Below are 11,273 nucleotides of genomic sequence, written 5' to 3' on the forward strand. Positions count from 1 at the left end.
GGCGGCTCCGGTCGCCCGTGGCAACGCGTGGCGCCCCGCTTCCTGTATTGATTCGAATCACGGGTTACGTCACGTCCTCCCGAGATGCCCGAGGCGCGCAGGCGCAGCTGCGCGGGGTAGGAGGGGCGTGGCGCGGCCCGGGCGCGAGGCCCGGGCGCGCGGGGGCGTGGCGGGGCGTGGCGGCGGTACGCAGCGCGCCGGCGCGGGGGCGTGGCCGGCCACGGGAGCGCGCGCGGCGGAGGAGGGCTCCGGGAGGCCGCGGAACAGCGACCGCCGCCATATTAAGGAGCGCGGAGCCCGGGGTCCCGACAGCGGCGGCCGCGGCCGGACCAGTGGAGCTACGGGCGGCAGAGGCCGGCGCGGCGCTGCGCCGGGAGAGGCGGGGTCGGCGGAGCCAACGGGGGACCGGAGCGAGCCAGGTGAGGCGGCCGGGGTCTGAGGACCCGCCCCCCGGGCCCGAGCCGCGACCCCCGAGCCGGGCGGGGCCCGACGGCGGCGCGGGCCTACCCGGGGGACCCCCGACACCGCGCCGGCGGCCGGGGCTGCGGCCCCCGCGCTCGGGGCCCCCTCCAGGAGCCGGCCAGACCTCCTGAACGCCGCCCCCCAGTGCCCAGCTAGGCCCGCGGTGACCTCAGCATCTCGCTCCCGTCTTCACCCCCAGATCCGGCCCTGCGTGACCGCCCCAGCCCGAGCCACCTGCGACCCGAGACCTGCCCCCCCCCCTCCCCCCGCAGCCGGCGTCCGGGGTCCGCCTATAAACGGGGGTCGAGCTCTGTCTCCTTAAGCCGGGCGTTCACCCTCGAAAATAGCCATTGATCACCTCTGGCCTGTCAAACCCGCTTCCTCCAAACCGGGACCGTCCCAGCTCAGGCCCTGCCCAGATTTCGGCTGCCCCCATCGCTGTCACGACTCACCCCGGCCCGAACCGGGCCCCCTCCCCCCATCCCAGTAGAATACAATCCTAGCCGTGTGGACCGTGAAGCGAGCAGACGGAGGTGCGGAGACCCTGTGGTCTGGGCTCCCCGTCGTGCTCGCCGCTCCCCTCCCTCTCGGTTCTGGCACACAAGCTCTCAGGCCCGGCTCCTTCAATGCACAAGTGTCCCCTTGCCCCCAGCCCCCATCCAGCGGGAGTCAAGCTCTCCATCTGGGCCCTGACCCCACCAAAATCTGAGCCCAGCTACGCCCCGACCCCGGCACATCCTGCCTCTTCCTGTAAGCCCAAGCCCCGCCACCCCGGAGCCCCCGAGGGTGGAATGTGTCTCCCCATCAGAGCGTTTCCCCCCGCTAGAGACTGCCGACCGGTGCCCACTGGTCCTGCACTGGCTGGGCCCGCCCCCAGCCCAAAGCCTGAGACCCTCCGCTCTGCAGCCTGGACCCGTTTAGATTTTCACCTGTTCTTGCCCCCACGAGATCGTCCCCTCTTTCAGGCGCCTGTCAGGCTGGGAACTGGTCCCCCTCCCACCCTTCACTCCAGTCGGCAGAGCGATGACCTCAGGCCTCTTGCTGGTGAGGCTGCACCAATCCCCCCCCACCCCCCAGCTTCTTACCACGCTTTGCATGAGGATGATTTGCCCGAAGAAAAACAATCCGTCACAACATACCCAGCTGTGCCTCTTACCCCCAATTGGGGACACGTGAGAGGGTGTTTGAAACGTAGGGGGTTGGGTGGTCTCTCCTGGAGGAGGTGGGGGATTTGCACACCAGAAGCTGCCGAGAGCCTCTGGGGCCCGTCCCCCCGAGTGGCGCACTGCCCCCCAGCTCGCATCCTAGCCTGTTCATCGTGCAGGGTTTCTCGTGGACCGTCTTGGCCCCTGGTGCCGGGGGCGCCTTCTGTGTGAGCCGAACCCGACCGCGTGCCTTGTGAACCTCAGAGTGTAAGCAGGTGTGCCGGCCGCATGGCGCTTGGCCGAGCGAACGAGGATATGGGCTCCCCCCCCCCCCCCCCCCCGAAAACAAGGGCTCTGGTCTTGGGACAGCTCATGGTTCGAGGGACAGCTGCCTCGCTGGGTGGAGGCCAGTGTCCAGGGAGGTAGCTGTGCTGCCCCTTTGCCCCCTGGGACTGTTCCCCCGGGGAAATCTCCGACTCCCGTGCCCTAGCCGGTGGTGGCGGCCGTTTCGGGCTAGGGGAGAAGCGCCTGGAAGCAGATGGAAAAGCGATGAGTCTTCAGGAGCCGGTCGGCCTGGATTTTCACACCGGGTCCTCTGTTTCAGCAGGAAATGTCCCGCCGCTGTTACTTGTTGGGGCCTCTGGTCTGCTGGGGTCTGGATACCAGGGACCTCTGGGTTTGGGGATCCACAGGAGTGTTGGTTGTGGGGACCTTTTTCGGGGTAGCACTGAATGGGGTGAGGATCCAAAATCATTCTGTTTGAGGGGCGAGCCTGGAGACTTGAGTCGGGTGTCCGCATCAAGGGACTTGGTGTTTTAGGAACCAGCAGGATCGCAGTACCCTTGTAATTGTCCTCTGGAGACCTGGGTGCCGCCGTCTGGGGACATCTGTGGTGATCGGGACAGGCGCTGGTCGGGTTCAGTGATCTGGGGGTGCTCCTGGCATCCAGTGGGTGGGGTCAGCGAAGCTGCTGCCCCACCCCACCACCCAGTGCTCAGCATGGCCCCAAACATCAGCAGTGTCGAGGGGGGACCGTGAGCCCTGTGAGGGCAGGGACTCTGTCCCCAGAGCCTGCGCGGTGCCCCCCGTGAGGCAGGAGCGTGAGAACGCTGGCTCAACTGGGTGCTGGAGGGCGGGAGGGACTGATGGACCGAGGGAAGGGTGCGTTTGGCCCGTTCCGGGAGCTGGCACCGGGGGCCGGTGTCCCGCAGAGCCAGGAAGGGACTACGTGGCCGCCCCTCTTCGGCCCGGCATCTTCCTGCCGTCCGGTTTCTGAGCCACCACAGGCCGCGGTGGCCTCCCCCTTGTCAAGTCCACTGTCACCACGCGGGCCACCTCTTGCTGCACCTGCCCGAGATTTGGTGCACACAGAGCGGCCGCAGACGTGGGTGGTTTGGAGCCGGGCGCGTGCGGCAACACCTTCCTTCGGTGGCCAGACGCACGTTGACGCTGGGACTCCACAGGCTCCGCCCACGACCAGAGCCCTTCTGGAAGGGACGCTTGTGTCCCCAACAGCTGCGCATCCTCGTGTCCTTGGCAGGTGACCTCTTTCTCCTCCTGTGGCGTCCTCACCTGATACCGGGGCAGGAGCACACGGGACGTGCCGCCGGCCCCGTGCCATCCAGTCCTCGAGCGCCGTGCCTGACACATGCACCCTCCCTCCCCCCGAAAAGTAGACTCCGCTGTCCCCTGGCTTCCTATGCCTTCCCTTCAGGGAGCAGCCTCCTTTCCGTTACTTGTTTGCTCGACCTTTGTTGGTAACAGATCTATTCAGATACGGTTCCCTCTCCGTGTGAGTTACTGATTTAAACTGTGCAATTGAGTGGTTTTCGGCTTGTGTACCCATCACCAGATGGATTCTGGAACATTCTCACCAGTCCAGACAAGCCCCCTTCCCGTCAGTCGTCAGTCCCATGCCCTTTGCAGCCCCTGGCACCCGCTACCCCACTTTGTGTCAGGATGAGCCCGTTCTGGACGTTTCACACCCGCGGACTCACACCCCGCGTGGCCTCTCGTGTCTGGTTCCCTCGCTGAGCGTCGTGCGTTCGGGGTCCGTCCGCGGGGCGGCGGGGCCGGGCGACTCTCGCTCCTGCTCGAGACCAAGTGACGTTCCTGTGTGTTGGCTGGACACGGTACGTTTGTCCACTCGCCAGTTGGCGGACGCTCGGGCCGTTTCCACCTTTTACCTGTTCCGGTCAGAGCTGCTACAGACAGCTGAGCACAGGTTCTCGTGGCCGTTGCTTTTGATGCAAACTGAGATCCCGCTGTGCTGTCTGCGTGCGTTCTTGCTGGGCACAGTTGACCCCCTGTCCTCGCGCATTGCTGGACCCCGAGGCTGGCTCCTGAGCTCCAGCCCCATGGGGCCAGCGCCAGTCACCGTCCCCTGGGGGTCCTGCCGGCACCTGGGGCGAGTTAGCCCCGAGGAGGTCACGCTTTCCTCTGACCGTTCCCTCCCCCAGCCTCACGTGGGGCCCCTCGTGCCTGTTCCCCCATCCTCTCGGGACCCCCTGCTTCCCCACCCGGACTGGGCAGGCGCTGTCGGGTCCCCCGGGGCCCCCCTCCTCCACACGACACTACCTGCGGTCCATGAAGGCTCGTCTCATCCTGTGACTCCCTCTTCCCTGGCCTTCCCCACCTCCCCACCGCGGGCCCAGGAGACTGTTCTTTGGGCCTTCGCTTTCCCTCTTCCTGCCCCCCAGCGCTCTCCTTACACCCGGCCTCCCCAGACCTCTGTGCGCAGACCCCTCCCGATCCTCCTGCCCTTTTTTTTGCACGTGCTCCTTCCCGGAGTAGATCGGGCCCAGAAACCACCGATTTGTGCAGGAGGCGTCAGGCTGTATTTGCACGGCGTCCTATGATAGAGATAAGGAGAGGCCGGGGGTGGGGGGCGGCGGTGATGGAGGGAGCAAGGGAAGGGGCAGACCGCCGCTCGGAGGCAGAGTCTGTGCCTGTGCCTACCGCTTATCCAAGGCCGCACGGCAGGAGAAAGGTCAGCGCTGCTCTCCTGAGCCTGAGGGAAGCCACTCTTCCCTCTACAGATTCCCCCAAGCCGGGGGTTCTCCACTGGGGGCAACGTCCGGGCATGTTTGTGGTTGTCACGCTGGGGGTGTTCTGGCATTAAGTGGGTGGGCCCGGGGAGGCTGCTCAGCCCCCTGCAGTGCCCAGAACGTACCCCCCCCCCCCCACCAGAACATGCCTGGTCCCAGTGTCTGCGGTGCCAGCAGCTGGGGTTGGCGGTCCCTGCCCTAAATGTAGTAGGTTTAGGTCTTCCTTCTGCCCCCACCTAGGACCCATAGGTGGGGTCCCTGGTGAGACATATTGAGGAGCACTTTCTGCTGCTCAAGGCCGCCTGTGAGGGGGTGAGCTCCCTGTCCCTGCAGGCATGCAAGCAGATGCAGTTGTGAGGGGCTCATCTGAACCCCTTTAAGGCCTGATCCAGCCTTGAGATCTGGCCCTGTGACGTAAACCGCAGTTTCAGTCGTGTAAATGATCGTAGATCGCCTGCTGCTGTTGCCAAGTTGTCCCTCCCTCACGTGGGGTTTGCATCCTCTGGGCTGCTGCCGACCCCAGTGCCCAGAGGGGGTAGACGAGAGGCTTCACCTTGGGCACTTCTGAGGCTTAGAGCAGCAGGGCTCACCCGGGGTGCCGACGGTGTGGCCGTTTCCACAGGGCCAGAGGGGAGAGCCTCCGGTCCAAAGGCCATGTCCTCTAGGCCGTCAGCCCCCGGAGGGCGGGACTCCTTGGTCAGCCCCAGGGTCTGCCTGCACAGAGCGGGGAGTAAGGTTTAGCTAAGAGAACGGATACACGCATGGGTGCTGGAATGTGTTCTTCGGGGGCCCCCACCTCCAGGCCTCCCCAGAAAGAACTTGCCTCTGGTGGTGATTCACGTCAGCCCCCAAAGGGGAGGCTCGTTGCTTCCCTGTCGTATGTGTTAGGCTCAGCCCTTTTTTTTTTTTTAATTTTTTTTTTTTAACGTGTATTTATTTTTGAGAGAGAGGGAGACAGACAAAGTGTGAACAGGGGAGAAGCAGAGAGGGGGAGACACAGAATCCGAAGCGGACTCCAGGCTCTGAGCTGTCAGCACAGAGCCCAGTGCAGGGCTCGAACCCACAAGCAGTGAGATCATGACCTGAGCCAAAGTCAGACGCCCAACCGACTGAGCCCCCCAGGCGCCCCGGGCTCAGCCCTTTCTGATTCCAGCTCCTCTGGGCTTTGTCTTTGGTGTCATGAGACATGAGGGACCCCTAGCCCATCGTGTTCCCTCCACGGGGTGGGAGCTCTCTCTTCAAAGGGCCCGTTCTGTGCATCAGCTATTGGGAGTGCGAGAGCCTGCGTTCTGGGCCATGTCTGAAGGCCACGGCCAGCCCTCCTGCCTCCACGTAGCCCCATTTCTTTTTATTGACGACAGTCTTCCCTCCTCTTGGAGGAAGACCCGTTCTCCTTACCTGCAGCCTCAGTGAGGGAAGAGGAGGGGCCCCACCTGGCCACCCGGCCGACAGCTGCGGTCAGGAGCTCGCTGGAGCAGCGGCTGCCCAGGCACCCCCCCCCACCCCCGCCCCCCGTGCCATACAGCCCAAACACACTGCGGAGGGAGGAACAGGAAGCCGGCACATGGGGGATGTGTTGCGCACCTGTCGCTGAGCCCGTGGGATCAGCCACCACCTCCTAGCATCTCCTTTGAGTCAGGCACCCTCCTAGCTGCTTCGCAGAAGTTACTGGGCCAGTAAGAGTGGAAGCCAGGACTCAAAGCCAGGTGCGTCCCTCTCTGAAGCCCCCCTTTTTCCAGTGTACCTTTCTAGGGCTATATGGTATTTGGGTTTCCTGTAGTGGTGGGGGCGGGGGGGCTCGAGGGCTGGTCCCCAGCTGGCCTGAGCCGAGGCCGGGGCCGCAGAGCCAGAGGCTCCCACGTGAGCAGAAAATCAGACAAGTCCTTCCTTCTTCCAGTTGGGTCTTTCTCATGTGCTACTTCCCCGGTCCCTTGGGGAATAGCTGAGAGTAACACATCCGGGCCCCAGGCCCCCCACGGGAGCCTCTCCTCTTTCTCAGGAGGAAAGCACCCGGAGCTGGGTAGTCTGGGAGCACCTGCCCCCCCCCCCTCCAGATCTCCTGCCGTCTCCGCCTGTATATCTCTCAGACAGGTGCACGTTCCTCAAGGTTTCAGGGGCCCTGTGAGAGGTTGTGCCCCCTGGTGACCGTTCCCAGGGAGCCCCCAGCCATTTATCAGTAAATCCCTACTTGGGGGATGGTTCCCGCTGGAACAGACCAGCAGATACTCACGCGTGAGAGGATGCCCCCTCCAGAGCAGGCCTTGGAGTTCTAGGTGGCTGGCTTGCTCGGGTGCTGGGCCTGGGGACCCCCCTCACCTGGGGGAGCATGGTGATCTGAGCAGCCATGGGCAGGCGGGGTGAGCACAGGTACCAGAGCCGGACTTGCCCGGGTAGGAGCCCAGCCCCCTGGCCCGCCAGCCACCACAGGGTCCTCCTCTGTGAGGTGGAGGTGGGACCGCTCGTGGGACACAGTTAAGTACAAGGCCTCGAGCGGTGCTGGCCCGCGGAAGGCCCCAGGCGGGACCCGCTGCCGTCATTATCCCACAGGGCCGGGAGCAGTGTCCTGTGCACCTAGGACCCCGTGGCGCCCGCATAGGACGTAGCCGAGTGGGCGTCCATAGGCTGCTTCCTCGTACCCCGTGTGGGTAGCCAGTGCCGCCTGGCCTAACTGGCCGGCTTCCCCTCCAGAAGCTGGAGTTAGCTGCACCCAGGAGCACTGTGCCGGGACACGCTGGCTGGTGTGGAGGACGTCTGGTCGTCGTGACAGGGAGAGCCTCCGGTATAAACCCATTTTATAGGTAGCCCCGTCCAGACTACAGTCACCCTCGAGACACTGAGTCACGAATCGTTTCATTTTTCCTTGGGCTTCCTGAAGAGCCTTACAACATCTAAGTGCGGGAGAGACTGGTTTTTCAAGATGAGCAAGACTTTGAAGGATGTGAAATTTGGCGAGGGCCTGGGGCTCGGCATGAACTCGGCACGGGCGGGGGGGGGGGGGGGGTTGGTGCAGCGTGGACCCTGCCGTACCAGGCCCAGAGAAGAGGCCGTCCGTTTGCACGCCCTGCTCCTGGGGTGCCCTCCACGGCTGCACCCCTGCCGGGGGAGGCTTCGGAGGTGATCGCGGGTGCCTCGAGCTGCGTCATCGGTCCTTGCTGACAGCAGGCCTGGCCCGTGTGTCCCGTCGTGTCCCTCATCCGCTAGCCTCCCTGGCCCGGCACCGTGAACGTTCCTTGGGGGCATCCTGGGCACTGAGGGCACTGGGCAGCGTCCCCAGCCCCCACCTCCTTGAGGCCAGGAACACCCCAGTCGTGACCGCCGTGACAGACACACGTGTCGACAGACAGACGTGTCCCCAGACGCTGCCCAGTCTGAGGGCCCCTGGGTCACACCTGGACTGAGTGCCTGGTGGGCGGAAACTGTGGGAGCACCGCGGCTGCAGGGCTGGCCGGGCAAGGCCACGGGCTGGCGGGCTGCGGAGGTGGCAGGACGGTGCCACGGCCTTCGCCGCGGCCTGCCCTGCCACTGGGCCCGCTCTCAGAGAGGGTCGGCGATGCCTGACCCTCGGGTAGCTGTGCGGGAACCTCACTGTCCTGTGAGGTGGCTGGGTGGCGCCTCTGTCCCGGAAGAGCAGGCTGGGAGGCTGAAGGCTCGTCCGAGGCGGTGGCGGAAGGTGAGCTCTGGGGGCCGCGGTGGAAGAGGAGGCCCCCTTCCGAAGGGCTGGCGTGGTGGGCGGGCGAGTCCCCCGGCGACGGTGCCCTGTGGAGGGGACAGTGGCGGCGAGGGGCCGAGGGCTCTGGCCCCCGTCACCCGACACAACACCGGCCCGCCCGGTCAGCAGGGCGGCTCGCTGCTCCCTTCCCACCTCGGCTGGGGCTCGGCCTGGGTGGGGGAGCCCGGCCGCCGGGGGCCTGCAGACGGTCTGCGCACGGCGACTGCTCGTTAGCGGGAGAATCACCGCACACCACACCCGTGGACGTCTTATTAGGAAATTCTCAGACTAGGGCAGGGGCGGCCGAATGCTCAGTGCGCCGCCTGGGCCGCCGGCCGCGTCCATCCCGCCTCCGCTCTCACGTGACACAGAACCCAAGAAGTACATGAGGCGCCCGGGGAAACCGGGCTCCTTCCTCTCTGTCCCCCACCCCCGGCCCCCTCCCGAGAGCTGACCTGTGCTGCCAGCGTGTTCCCCAGCCTTCTAGAAGCAGCTCGTTGGCCCAGTGCTGCCGTCACGTTCGGGGGGGGGGGGGGGGGGGGCCGGCCGACCCTCCTGCCGCCTCTCCTGGTGGGGACACGAGCCTCACCGTTTGCTGTCACACGCGGCGCTTGCCTTTGTGTTCGCGGTTTTGCACACGCAGCCGGAGTTCCTCCGGGGGAATTCTTAGAAGTAGGGAGAGTGCGTCAGAAAGGATGTGCGTTTTAAATTTGGAAAGCAGCTGCCAAACTGCCTTCTTCGAAGTCGGGTTTCAGCTCCTGCCAAGGAGCACGGGTGCCTGTCTCCTCCCTACGCCTGCGCGGCCCGGAGTGCGGGGCTGTGGGCCGGGGCCCTGCTGTCCGCGTGGGGCCTGCCGCCTTCCAGCTGCACGCGAGGGTGGGCGTCTCAGGAGCGCTGGCTGTGTTCACACCCTTCACGTCAGCGTCTCCCGTGGGTGGCAGGTGTGTTTTCTGCTAGTGTCTTTTTTTTTTTTTTTTTTTTTTTTTTTTTTGAGAGTGAGAGGGAACAAGGGCAGAGGCAGAGAGAGAGGAGGATCCCAGCGGGCTCTGCACTGTCAGCACAGAGCTGAACCCGGGACCGCAACCTGAGCCAAAGTCAAGAGTCAGGTGCTTAACTGACAGAGCCCCTCGGTGTCCCTGTGTCGTCTTCCTAAATAAAACCGTTTGTGGGGTGTCTTCCCTTGTAGACGCTTTGTTTCTCCCGAACTGTGGCCTGGGCCCTGCCGTCAGTGAAACAGACCAGACCTACCGGCCTCATGGGGACCCCCCCCCCCCCCCCCCCCGCCGGGGACATCAGCACGGTGACTTTAGTCTGTGACTGGGGGGCCGTGGTTTCCATTGGAAGCTTGGCCGGGCTGAGAGGTTTAGGCTGCTGTAGCCCACAGTGTGACCATTCCCCCATGGTGAGGCCCCTCATTCCCCCAAAGCCCCACTGGCCCTGAGCAGCCCTGCTCGGGGAGAGCAAGGCAGGGGCGGTCACCGAGCATGTGGACCGAGCGTGGCCTTCACCGGTGCCCCCCAGGGCTCGCTGCCTGGCGGGCGGCAAGCAAGGCCCCAGTCAGAGCCCTCCAGGGTTGACTCCTCACACGGTGGCCGAAGGAAGTCTGCTGCCTCTGTGACCCCGGTTCACTCAGGACAGCTGACTGGCCCGACTCCGGGAAAGTACCCGCTGATGGCAGAACTTACCAGAATGGAGCCGTGACTGTTCCTCTTTATGCCCCTTCTTCCCCGCCATAAGCCCCACCCAGGATGCTGGTCCTCGGTCAGAGTGGACGCCGGCCTCCTGGGGCTCAGCTCTGGCTCCCACGTGGCCCAGGCTCACCCTTGGGACTCTGTCCTCTGAATGGGAGTCTGCAGCCTGGACAGAAACTCGTACGGCCGTGCTGCCCCAGGAGTGGTCACTGTGCCGAGGGCACACCTTGGGGTTCATCCTGGGGACTTGGAGGTGGGCTGGAAGGGGTCCCCCCCCCCCCCCCGCCAGAGAAGTGAGGGAGGCTTGAGGGACGCAGCCATCAATCACTGCTGGACTGTGTGACAGAGGAGCTAGACTGGTCTGGGGACCTTCTGCTGGGACTACAGGGTACGTGCAGGGGGAGGGGGCCGACGGGCAAGAAGGAGGTGGCCGCTCCCCACAGGCTTTACCCGAGATGCGGGAGGGCAGGGGGGAACCAGCCCCGCTTTGCTCACAAAGCAGGAGGCCCGCCGGCTGGCCCCATGGGGACGATGGGGCCGGTGGACTTGAGAGGAACTCCGGGCCCAGCGGAGGGAGGACCCTGGGGCGGGTGGGCACGGGGAGGCGGGCCTCGGGGCAGGGCCTCCTGCCCGTGACCCCACGTGAGCCTGCAGCGCCGCTGCCCCTTGCTCGGCCGTCCCAGGTTCGCGTGCGTGAGGCGATGGTGCAGACACACGGGTCGTGAGGTCGTGCACGGGGAGCACGGGATCAAACGTGCAAGCCCGCTAACCTGCGCGGTGTGTGGAGCGCACCGTGGCGACTAGCGGCCACGCGCCCGTGCCTCTGAGTCTCACCCAGCGGGCTTGGCTCTGGCTGCGTGTCCGTCCGGCTTTGGGCCTGGGCCGCACCAGGCTGGCCGTGTCCCGCAATTGCGGGGTGAGGGTCGAGGACTCGGTGGGCTCGTGCTGGTCCTTCAGCCCCGTGCTCTGCACGGTCTCCGCCACAGGCCCAGGAACCCGTCAGAGAGGCCATCTGGCGCTGTCGAAGATCGAGAACCTCGTGGCGTGGCCACGCCTGGAGAGGTGCGAGTGGTGGAGCCCCAGGCTGGTTCCCTCCCCGGTGACGCTGAGCTCACGCTGCCCTCGGGAGTCTCTTTTCAAACGGGCAGACGTTCTCTTTAGTCCACTCTCTGTCTCTGTGGACGGCACTCCTCTAGGGACCCCCCCGTGAGCGGGGACA

General features: G+C 65.2%; 1 protein-coding gene across 2 annotated transcripts in view; it reads left to right on the forward strand.

Moving 5' to 3' along the window:
- Window positions 1–204: 204 nt before the first annotated feature.
- Window positions 205–11,273, forward strand: part of FZR1 (fizzy and cell division cycle 20 related 1) — a 20,806-nt gene continuing 9,737 nt past the window's right edge. The window contains exon 1 of one of the 2 annotated variants that reach the window (XM_078443634.2): window positions 205–419. The gene's annotated coding sequence lies outside the window, so the exon portion shown is untranslated. The remainder of the gene's footprint in view (window positions 420–11,273) is intronic. The other variant, XM_078443635.2, reaches the window with a different exon arrangement.

Source organism: Panthera onca, chromosome A2 (assembly GCF_046562875.1).
Source record: "Panthera onca isolate mPanOnc1 chromosome A2, mPanOnc1 haplotype 2, whole genome shotgun sequence".
In the NCBI taxonomy this organism is placed as follows: Eukaryota; Metazoa; Chordata; class Mammalia; order Carnivora; family Felidae; genus Panthera; species Panthera onca.